Genomic DNA, 13034 nt, shown 5'->3' on the forward strand with positions numbered 1-13034 from the left:
GCAGATCCTCTCAGGAGACAACCATATCAGGCTCCTGTCAGCAAGCACTTCCCAGCATCCACAATAGCACCCGGATTTGGTGACTGTATATGGGATGACTATCATCCACTTTATCAGTGTAACTGCATCTTTTGAATTAATGCGTTTTGAGGAAATAAATATGTCTCAAACTATAAAGTCTGTAGGACTTAAAAACAAATTAAGTATTTCATTTGAAATACACCATAGGTTCTGGAGAGCAAGCCTGGTGGTTAAGAGCACTTGTTCCTCTTCTAGGAGATGCAAGTTTAATTCCCAGTGCCCACATCAGGTATCTCACAATTACCTGTACCTTCAGGGAACTGGATGCCTTTTTCTGTTCTCTGGGGGCACACATGTAACATATTCTCACAGACATAGATGCATACACATAAAATAATAAGAATTCTTTAAAAATTCAAAACATCCCACAGAGATGCTTACACATAGACACTTCAGCACTATTCAGAGTATCCAAACAGGATCTGATTAGTTATTTATCAACAGATGAATGGTTAATGAAATGTGGCACATACACACAGTGAAGTTTTATTTTGACTGTAAAGAAGAATAAAGCAATGCTATTTGTAGAAGAATGGAAGCAACTGAAGATCACCAAATTAACTGAAATGTGTCAGACTTAAAGATAAATTTCATGTGTTTTCTCATTTGTAGATCATAGATTTTATATAGACACATAAAGTCATTTATATATGTGGTACAGAAGTAGACACAAGTCTGGGTTAAATGAAGGAACATAGTAGGAGGGAGAAGAGGGAGAAAAGGGGAGAGAGAGTAAAAATGATGAAAGCATATGATCTACAAATATGATAATTATCTTTATGTGCAATGAATACATGCCAATAAGATCTGTGTAAGAACTGAAGATGTAGTTCAGTTAGGAGAGTGCTTGCCTAATGTGTATAAAGCCCCAATTTCATCCCTTAGTACTGTACTCAGTAGGGTGGGGGCGCCTGCCTGTGACCCTAAGCACTCACGATTTATAGGCTAGAGATCAGCAGCTTAAGGTCATCCTCAGCTAGGTGACTAGACTGCAGCGATGCTAGGCTACCTGACACCCTATCTCAAAAACTATGCAAGAGGCATAGAATTTCATACAAGTTTAACCACAGTGCAAAATTCACACTGGTATTAGTTCATGGATGGTTTTGTCTATAAATGTTTTCTGTTTTCTACTCCTGATTGATTGAGAGCTTGGAAGGTGTCCAAAAGTAATCTAGGAAAAAATGTCACAAAAACTCACAATAGTCAGCATAGACTTGAGGCCAGGGACTGAGTTAGAGTTTCAGGGAATTAATACAAAAGGGGAGAGAAACACAAGTCCCTTGGCAGAAGACTTAGTATACTTGAAATAACTCCTTTTGCTTCCCTCTCATTCTCACACACACACACACACACACACACACACACACACACGCACACACACACACACTCACGCACACACACACACACACACACACTCATGCATACATACCACATACAAAAAACAGTCAGGAAAGAGGAAAGGAAGAAAGAAAAGAAAAAGAAAAGAAAAGAAAAGAAAAGAAAAGAAAAGAAAAGAAAAGAAAGAGAAAGAAAGGGTGTAAACTTCCTTAACTATATTAAAAAAAGAAAAAAGGGGCAGGTTCATTCATGAAAAACACACCATTACCCATTTCTACATTTTTATTTTCTCCTCCTGCTTTGTTGTAAGTTAATTCAGTCCCAACCTTCTTCCAAAATGGCCTCCAGCACAGGAGAGGATGTATTTTAAGCTTTCTTTCACTCTGAACTAACATATATATGTATATATTGTTCCTTTTTTTTGAAATAGTATTTTTAAATAGAAAATTTAGAAGAGAAGACATGGTATAGAAAATTATTATTGGAAAAAAGAAACCTGCAAAAAATATCTGAAGCGTGCTCTCTCTTGCTGGTGAAATGTGATTTCCCAAAGCAGCTTGGCTCTGGGATTCTGGGGGAAGGTGTACTGGATGGCTTCTGAAAAGCACACATGCTCCTCCATGTGGTACAGCAGCTGCTAAGGTAATGATGCATTTTTAGTGAAAAAAAATACCATAAATAAACATACAAAAAAATCATATGAAACTCTCCAACGAAGCCCAAAACTTGGCAGTAAGTTCAGCATCTAAAAAAAAAAAAAGAGTTATAACTGATAAGAAAATTCACCAGTGCAACCATTTCCAAATCTTATTTCTACCTACATGTTTACTCTCATATTTATATAACACATAGCACTATTATATTTACCTTTTCAATATGCCCACACTTTCATTCCACAATTTCCAATGTTAATATATTCCCAACGTGCAGAAGACTCAACATTAAATGGCCTTGTCTCTACATAAACGTACTCTATAAGCCATTAACTAATTACATGACCATGTATTTGATTTTGTTGTTAAACGAAACTAAATGAAGACCTCATTTTTTTTTCTTTCTGAGCAATGACTATAAAGCACTATTGGAATATAAACGTATTGTCCAGGCTTGGTGGCACACACTTGCAATCCCGTTTGCATTTGGAGGCTAGAGTCAGGAAGGATGGTTAAGACTAGTTTTTAGCTAGCCTTGTCTGCAAAACAAAACTCAGTCTCAAAAACAACAACCAAAGTTTTTTTTGTTTTTGTTTTTGTTTTTTTTTTTAAAATAAAACCTATCTGATATTTATAGTTTCTATTCCAAAGACCTCAGTAGTTTATGTAAAAAGACTGATTCTTGGAACTGAACCTTCTTTACCTGCAGTGAAGTCCACAATTCATTTACAAAACAGTTCAAAATCATACTTTGTATGTAAGGGTAGACAGAAAAAAATGAATGAGCTGGTCAAGGAAAGGACCTCATAGCTTCAGAGTCCCAAGAACTAACTTAGAAGAACACACTCATGTTGAACTGAAGGCAGCACACTACAGGGAGCGTTAGCGTGGTGAACAGAGCAAGCTGGAACGTGAGTCCTCGAAAGCATATGTCAGTCAGTTCATAGATGGCAGGTGTGCAGAGGCCCAGTAAAGATGGCGGTTTATAGGATGTGAAGTTCGAACTATTCTGTTCCTCCCCAAGGTGTTTTTGTACAGTTAAAGAATGGCAGTTTACCTTATCAGACACACAGCGAACCTTTCCCCCCATGCTACCTGTTGTATTTTCACCATTTTGAAGAGGTTTTGATGTACATTATTTCTGAATATTGAAGCAGCTCAGTTTCTCTCTTTCTTTGCTTGCTCGTGGTTTGAGAGTCAAAAGATTTCTCACTCTATTTTGTTTTAAGATTTTTTTTTGGAACATTTAGCTTTTAAATTTAGATTGGCTTTAACTTCCGAATAAGATATAAAGTGGTCGGTAAGCAAGATGCCTCAGCAGGTAAAGGCCCATGTTGCCAATCCATAAATACTTTATTTGTTCTGATTTTTCTTATAAATATAGTTGTTTTCTTAATTAAAAGGGGGATTTTTTTTACAAATATCCAAGAAAAGTTGTGTCTTTTTAAAACATAAAACAAATTCTAGCTTTTGATCTACATTCATTATTCAGAATTTTTGTTTTAATGATTTACTTGCTTTTTAAGTACAAGGAGGCAGGTCTAACACCAACCCTTTTTATTCTGGCATGGATTTTGTAGGTCTCTCTGCCTTGTGCTGTTCTGTGGGGCCATCCATCTCTATCTGGCCTCCATACCTCCTGTTCTTCAGGGCGGGGACCAACCTTCTTCACAATTCTGTTGCTTCTTGGTGCTTTCTCAAAGCTGGATATTTGTTCACATTGTGAACCCAGAAATTGTGAACTAGAAAAACCTGTTTTTGTTGTAGTGACACCATTTATTATTTTTATTAATACTAAATTTATTTATTTATTCACTTTACAATCCAATATCAGCCCTTCATTTTTTCACAGTACCCCTTCATGTAAATTATGCCCTCATTCCCCTTAGATGGAGAAGTCCTCCTCTGGGTATCAATCCTCCTATCCCCTATCCCATCCCCTAATACCCCCACCCCATCCCCTCACCCCACACATCAAGTTGCTGTAGGACTAGACACATCTCCCACCAAGGCCAGACAAGACTGTCGATTTAGGGGTGCAGGATTCACAGGCAGGCAAGTAAGCACCAGGCTTAGGTGCAGGTCCAGTTCCAGTTGTTTGGGGGACCCACAGGAAGACCAAGTGGCTCATCTGCTGCATGTATCACACACAGCTTTCTTCCAAGAGCTTTCTGTTTACTGTAAACAAGTAGTTGTGGTGTGGCTCAGCCCTAGCACACACCTTCAACCTAAGAGCTTTCTGTAAACAAGAACTAAATAAAGCTATCAATAGGTCAAGAGGTAGAGCAAGTGATCATTTTAAAGAGAGCGAACATAAAAAAGAGAAAGAAGGGACTTTGAGTTGAAGGGTATTTAAAACAGTGTGGAGAAGGAGAAAGAGCCATTAACTTCAGAGATGTTGGAGGAGGAGAAAGGTCAGTTGGGTGCTTTCTCTGCCTCTTGGTGGTCAGCTGACTTTCACTACTGCCTCTGGCTCCTGAGTATTTGCTAAATCAAACGTTTAGCATTTTTGTTTTAAAACATAATAATTTCCTTCTGGGTAGGAATGCTGTTCTGCCTCTCTCCCGGGCTTGCTATTCTGCCTCCACTCTGTCTGTTCCAATGTCTGTGCCCCAAACTCTTCCCAAGGAGTTCACTTTGTCTGGCACAAGTGGTGGTGGCTGAATGTTCCATTGAAAAATCTTGGTCAGGATTATTCTGATCTGTGACAGGCAACAACTCAGCTGAGGGTCTCAGACTGCCTCAACGACCTTTCTTCCTCTAATACAGGACTTACCCAGCAATGTAGGCAAGGTGTGCAGAAATTATGTTAGGCCTCAGAGAGCCAGTGCACTCTATTTTCCTTGCTCCATAATCAGCAAGTTAATCTTCTTTCTCTTCAAGTAAGACCATGTCACATACCACTGATAAAAATATTGCCACGCTTCCACAACTTTCCCTGGGGTTTTGAAGGCTTGATTTGATCCCAAGTCTAACCTTTCTGCTGGACCTCATGCAGGTTACCAGCAGATTATCTGGCTTGATGGTTTGGTATCCTCATACCGGAAGACTTGGATTTTGTTGTTAGTGTCTCATTCCCTCCTAGTCTGTAGTTTGTAGTTGAGATGATTGCCTGGATTGGATCCCACAAGGCTAGGGGTGCTGAGTGTTACTGCCGTAGGAGTTGACATGGGGGTGGTAGGTATACAAACTTAACTTAAAGAAATTTTTTTTAGTTATGTGCACATGTGTGCATTTCAGTATAGGGTTTTACATCTGAGATCAGGTATCTGCTGAGGCTAAAAGATGGCTTCAGATTGTTTTGAGTTGGAGTTACAGGCATTTGTGAGGTACCTACTGTGGGTGCTAGGAACTGAACTCTTGTTGTCTGCAAGAACTATATATGCACATAGCCAGGGAGCTGTCTCTCCTGCCCCAAGATGGCCTTTCTGACATGTTGGAAGTTTAAGTTCTCAGTTCTTTAACAAGGAATTTGAAACAGGGTGGGTCGAAAATCTTATTCAAATTCTATTGTTATTCCAAGAGAAATAAGCCTGTCTTTCAAAGAACACAATGATATTTCCAATAATGGACTAAATATCCAAGAACTAATGCTCAAGCATTCTCTATTTAATGTGTACTAACTACTATGCAATGGAAAAATTATTTTCACTGTGGTGGAGAGACACAAAATACTGAAACTCTTCATCATAATGTGTACAAATAAAGATCTTCTGGCTTTTGGTTTTATTTATTTTTTTTAATGAATCCAATTTCATTTTTTAAAAGTGGGTATTATTATGGCATTTATTCTTTGAAAACCTTATAGCACCCAGGTCTCACCTCTAGAGAATTTAATTAGTCTGAGTTGCAACCCAAACATTAGGGTTTGTAAAAATCACCCTGGGTGATTTTTATGTGTCTTGGAATTTGAGCATCAACCTTGAGGTCAATTGTACTATGAGCTGAATTCAATATTGAACAACAGCATATATGATTCAAGTCTTAAGGTGCATCCTTCCCTATTCTAATATCCCTCCCCCATGTTCACTTATAATCTATTTATTGTAATTCAAACTTTAAACTGGAGAAGATCATTAATCATAGATATAATTTAGTGACAGCGGGGTCATGTCCCACTAACTAAGTACACCTTGTTTGCCTCAAAATGCTAATCGCTTTTCTGCAACATTAATGAGGGACAATTGATATGGAACCTAACAATCATGTATGGTCAGCTTAGAGTTTTATTAAAATAACGAACTTTATTAGGCTATGGAAAAACATAGCAGTAATTATGTAAAAGCATGAATTGCATTCTATCATTTTTATAAAACTTTCACACCAACAAAAAAGATGGGAACTTACTGATTTTCAGTATTTTCTGGAGAAAAGATGATAATTATGGAAGGCATCTTCTTGCATCTTCTCAGAAGCAAGGAATTTCATATACAGAGAGGGACTGGGGTTTGATTTCATCTGTTTTCAGCTCAGGGATGTCAAAGGAAAGGAACGCCATTTTTTTTTCAACAATATCAAATTATTTATTTAAAATTGCATGTTTGATCTCTGTTCACTGAGTCCTGTGGGACACCCCAAGGTGCACTAAATGGCCTGCTATCCCCAGCAGATCTCCATTTTCCAGCCACGTCACTGCCCACCTTCATCAGACCCGAGGATCCTGAACCATACATCCCAAAGATACCACCCATCAGAGGCCTGCCACACTAGGACCCTCGAGGTTAAGCCTCCTCCAATGCCTACTACAACATGAACATACAGGGACCAAAGTCATTCAGATGGTTAAAGGCCCTTGAAAGAATATAATCAACTAAACCCAGGGCAATTTGTCACCTTCTGTGCACGGCTACCCTACTATAGTAAGCCCTGAATATCTTAACACAACTGAAGCACAAAAATATTACCTTAAATCCAATATTATAAAGATGATAGAGGCCTTTAAAGAAGAAATGAATACATCCCTTAACAAAATTTAAAAAAATACAATAAAACAGGTAGAGGTCTTTAAGGAGGAAACAAATAAATCCATTAAAGACATACAGAAAAAACACAGTTAAACAGGTGAAGAAAATAAATATAACTGTGCAAGACCTGAAAGTGGAAAAAGGGAAAACCTGACTGAGGGAAATCTGGAGATGGAAAACCTAGGGAAGAAAACAGGAACAACACATGCAAATATTATCAACAGAGTACAGGGGATGCAAGAGAGAATCTCAGGCATAGGAGATACAGTAGAAGAAATTGATACATTAGTCAAAGAAAATGTTAAATCTAAAAAATTCCTAACACAAAACATTCAGAAAATCTGGGATACCATGAAAAAACCTAAGAGTAATAGGAATAGAAGGTGAACAGTCCCAGCTCCGAGGATCAGAAAACATTTTCAACAAAGTCATAGAAGGAAACCTTTCCAACCTAAAGAAAGAGATGCTTACAACCATACAAGAAGCTCACAGAACACTAATTAGACTGGTCCAGAAAGAAAATCCTCCCCACACATAATAATCAAAACACTAAAACTGCAGAACAGAGAAAGAATATTAAAAACTGCAGGTAACATACAAAGGCAGATCTGTCAGAATTAAACCTGATTTCCCACCAGAAACTCTAAAAGCAAAAAGGGCTACAACAGATACTTTGCAACCTCTAAAAACAAAACAAAACAAAACAAAACAAAACAAAACAAAACAAAACAAAACAAAACAAAACAAAAACCAAACCAAACCAAACCAAAACCAGAGATGCCAACCTAGACTACTATCCCTAGCAAAACTCTCAGCCACCATAGATAAAGAAGACAAACTATTTCATGACAAATCCAAATTCAAACAATATCTATCCACAAATCCAGCCCTCAGAAAATACTAGAAGGAAAACTTCAAGCCAAGGAGGATAATTATATCCAAGAAAACATAGGAAATAAGTAATTCAAATCCAGCAAAAACAGGAGAAACACACACACACACACACACACACACACACACACACACACACACACACACGTATACAACTAGCACTACCAACATCAAAATAACAGGAATTAACAATCACTGGTCATTAATATTTCCCAACATCAATGGACTCAATTCCTCAATGAAAAGACACAGACTAACAGAATGGATGCAAAAAACAGGATATATCATTCTGCTGCATACAAGAAACATACCTGAGCAATAAAGGTAGATATTTCCCCAGAGTGAAAGGCTGGAATAATGTTTTCCCAGTAAACAGACCCAAGAAACAAGCTGCAGTAGACATTCTAATATCTATTAAAATAGACTTTTAACCAAAATTAATCAAAAGAGACAGAGAAGGACATTACATACTCATCAAAGAAAAAAAATCTACCAAGATTCTGGACATCTATGACCCAAACACTAGGGCACACACATTTTGTAAAAGAACCACTACTAAAGCTTGAATTGCACATTGAACGCCACACATTAATAGTGTGAGACTTCAATACTCCATTTTCACCAATTGACAGGTTATGCAGAAAAATACTAAACAGAGAAATAACGAAACTAACAGATATGAATCCAAATGGACCTAATATATATCTATAGAATATTTCACCCAAATACAGAAGAATATACCTTCTTCTCAGCACCTCATGGATCCTTCTCCAAACTTGAGAATATTCATCATGAAGCAAGCTTCAACAGATTCAAAAACAACAACAACAAAAAACAACAACAACAACAACAACAAAAACCCAACCCAAAACCCTAAAATATAGCCTTGTATCTTATCAGTTCTAGCCAGAGCAAAAAGACAAATAAAAGAGATCAAGGAGAAACAAATTGGAAAGGAAGAAGTCAAAGTATTGCTATTTGCAGATGATATGACACTATACATAAATGATGCCAAAAATTCTACAGAGAACTCTTACAGCTGATAAACACTTTCAGCAAAGTGGCTGGATACAAAATTAACTCAAAGAAATCAATAGCCCTCCTTTTTGCAAATGATAAATGGGCAGAGAACGAAATTAGTTAAACAATACTCTTTACAATAGCCATGAATAATATGAAATATCTTGGTGTAACTCTAACCACCAAGTGAAAGATCTGTATGACAAGAACTTCAAGTCTCTGAAGAAAGAAATTGGAAAAGATATCAAAATATGGAAAGATCTCCCATGCTCATGGATAGGCAGGATTAACATAGTGAAAATGGCCATTTTACCAAAAGCAATCTGTAGAGTCAATGAAAACTCCATCAAAATCCATCACAATTTTTATAGACCCTGAAAAAACAATTATCAACTTCATATGAAAAAAACCCCCAGAATAGCAAAACAATATTGAACAATAAATGAGATTTGGGAGGAATCCCTATTCCTGACCTCAAGCTGTTCTACAGAGCAATAGTGATAAAAACTGATGGTATTGGTCTAGAAACAGACATGTTGATCAATAGAATCAAACCAGAGACCCAGAAATAAATTTACACACCTAAGGACACTTGACTTTTGATAAAGAAGCCAAAAAACATACAATAAAAAAAAAAGTATTTTCAACAAATGGTGCTGGTCTAATTGGATGTCTCACTTCTGGATGACCCAGAAATAAACCCACACACCAATGAACACTTGATTTTTGATAAAGAAACCAAAATAAAATATTGGAAAAATAAAGCATCTTCAACAAATGTTGCTAGTCTAACTGGATGTCTACATGTAGAAGAATGCAAATAGATCCATATTTATCACCCTGCATAAAACTCAAGTCCCAGTGGATAAACGACCTCAACATAAGACTGATACACTAAATCTCACAGAAAAATACTGGGAAACAGCCTTGAATGTATACATACATGATAAATTGCCTGATTAGAACACCAATGGCTCAGGCTCTAAGATCAACAATTGATGAATGGGACCTCATGAAACTGCAATGCTTATGTAAAGCAAAGGCAATGTCAATAGAACATAACAACAACCTATAGATTGGGAAGGAGTCCTCACCAACTTTACATCTGACAGAGGGTTAATATCCAAAATTTATAACTTGGTCTTGCAACCTTTATATGCCCCAGGACAGGGGAATGCCAGGGCCAAGAGGTGGGAGTGGGTGGGGGAGGGTATGGGGGACTTTTGGGATAGCATTTGAAATGTAAATGAAGAAAATACCCAATTAAAAAAAGAAGAATTCACGAAGTTAAACACCAACAACACAAATAACTTGTCATGGTTTGAATATGCTTGGCACATGGAGTGGCACTATTTGGAGGTGTCATCTTGTTGAAATAAGTGTGTAACTGTGGGCTTTAAGACCATCACCCTATCTGTCTGGAACCCAGTATTCTGCTAGCAGCCTGCAGATGAAGATGTAGAAGTCTCAGCTCCTCTTGTATCATGCCTGCCTTGATGCTGCTATGTTCCCATCTTGATGATACTGGACTGAACCTCTGAACCTGTAAGCCAGCCCCAATTAAATGTTGTTCTTTACAAGACTTGCCTTGGTCATGGTGTCTGTTCACAGCAGTAAAACCCTAAGTATAACCCAATTTAAAAAATAGGGTACAAAACTAAACAGAATTAACAGAGGAATCTCAAATAGCTAAGAAACACTTAAAGAAATGTTAAAAGTCCTTATTCATCAGCAAAATGCAAATCAAATCAACTCTCAGGTCCCCCCCTTACACCCATCAGAATAGCTGAGATCAAAAACTCAAGAGAAAGAACATGTTGGTGAGGATGTGGAGCAAGAGAAACACTCTTACATTGCTGGTGGAGATGCAAACTTGTACAATCACTTTGGAAATCAATTTGGTGATTGCTCAGACAACTGGGAATAGTTCTACTTCAAGGCCCAGCTCTACCACTCCTGGGTGTATACCCCAAAGATGCTCCACCATCCCACAAAGACACTTGCTCAACTATGTTCATAGCAGCTTTATTCATAATAGCCAGAAACTGGAAATAACCTAGATATCTCTCAACTGAAGAATGGATAAAGAAAGTATGGTACAGGGGGCTGATGAGATGGCTCAGTGGGTAAGAGCACTGACTACTCTTATGAAGGTCCTGAGTTCAAATCCCAGCAATCACATGGTGGCTCACAACCATCCATAGTGAGATATGATGCCCTCTTCTGGTGCATCTGAAGACTGCTACAGTGTACTTATAATATAATAGTAAATAAATCTTTGGGTAGGATGTGGGGCTGACTGGAGTGAGCAGAGGTCCTGATATTCAGATCCCAGCAACCACAGGAATGCTCACAACCATCTGTACAGCTATAGTGTACTCATATACATAAATAAATAAATCTTAGAAAAAGAAAGTGGTACATGTACACAATGGAATAGTATTCAGCTATTAAAATCAAAGACATCATGAATTTTGCAGGCAAATGGATGGAATTTGAAAATATCATCTTGAGTGAGGTAACTGTTCTAAAAGGACATGCATGGTATGTACTGACTTATAAGTGGATAATATCCATAAAATGCAGGATACCTATGCTACACTCCATAGTCCCAAAGATGCTAAACAAGAAAGAAGGTACAAGCAATGGCACTTTAATTTCACTTAGAAGGGGCAGAATAAAATAGAAGAGGAAGATGGAGGGAGGGAACTGAGTAGGAGGGGGTATGGGGGAAGGAATGGGGGATTCAGGATCAGGTGTGGGGAGAGATAGGAAAGATGGCCAGACTGCCATGAGAATGAATATAAAGCTGCAACAGATGGGTGTGGGGAGGTGGGGGGGGGTCTACAGGATCTGACAAAGTCCTGGGGTAAGGGAAATGCCTAATAATCAGTGGGGATGACCTTGGCTGTGACTTACAGCATTGAAGATATGGAATTTGAAAAGGCCACCTCCTGTAGCCAGTCAGGAAACCCACTGGAGTGATATGGACATCAATTGTCTTAGGGTCTGTATTCCTGCACAAAACATCATGAGCAAGAATCAAGTTGGGGAGGAAAGGGTTTTTCAGCTTATATTTCCCCATTGTTGTTCATCACCAAAGGAAGTCAGGACTGGAACTCATAATGCAGGTACCTGGAGGCAGGAACTGATGCAGACAGAGGCCGTGGAGGGGTGCTGCCTACTGGCTTGCTTCCTGTGGTTTTCTCAGCTTGCTTTCTTGTAGAATCCAGGACTACCAGCCCAGGGACGGTACCACCCACAATGGACTTGGGCCCTTCCCCTTGATCCTTGCTCACTAATTGAGAAAATGCCTTACAGCTGGATCTCATGGAGGCATTTCCTCAAGGGGAGCTCCTTTCTCTGTGATAACTCCAGTTTGTGTCCAGTTGACATATAAAATCACATAGTACACTAACACACCCATAAAATTTTGACTCAAACTTTACCCTGTCTACCAGAAAATGTAGGGACAGGAGAAGGAGCAGAGACTGAAGGAATGGCCAACATATAACTAGTTCAAGCTGAGACCCATCCCATGGATAAGCACCAATCCCTGAGACTATTAATAATACTCTGTTATGCTTGCAGACAGGAATGTAGCATGGCTGTCCTCTGAGAGGTTCTCCCCAGCAGATGACTCAGAGAGATGCAGCCACTTGTTGGCAAACAGTGGATGGAGATTAGGGACTCTTATGGAAGAGTAGGGGGTAGGATTGTGGGCTCTTAAGAAGATAGGAACTCTACAGGAAGACCAACTGAGTCAACTAACATGGACCCTTGGGATTCTCAAGTGATTGAACCACCAACCAAAGAGCAAACATGGTCTGGACCTAGGCCTCCTTGCACATATTTATCAGATGTGTAGCTTGGTCTTCATGAGGGTCCCAAACAAATGGAGCAGGGGGGCTATTCCAAAACCGTTTGCCTGTACTTAGGATATGTTCTTCTAGCTGGATTGTCTTGTCTGGCCTCAGTGGGAGAACATTCACCTACCCCTGCAGGAATTTAATGTTCCTGGGTTGGGGGTTTGTCCAGGGAGCCTCCCCCCTCTCAGAGGAGGAGAAGATATGTGGAAAGGATT

This window comes from Mus caroli, chromosome 2 (genome assembly GCF_900094665.2).
Source record: "Mus caroli chromosome 2, CAROLI_EIJ_v1.1, whole genome shotgun sequence".
Classification (NCBI taxonomy): domain Eukaryota; kingdom Metazoa; phylum Chordata; class Mammalia; order Rodentia; family Muridae; genus Mus; species Mus caroli.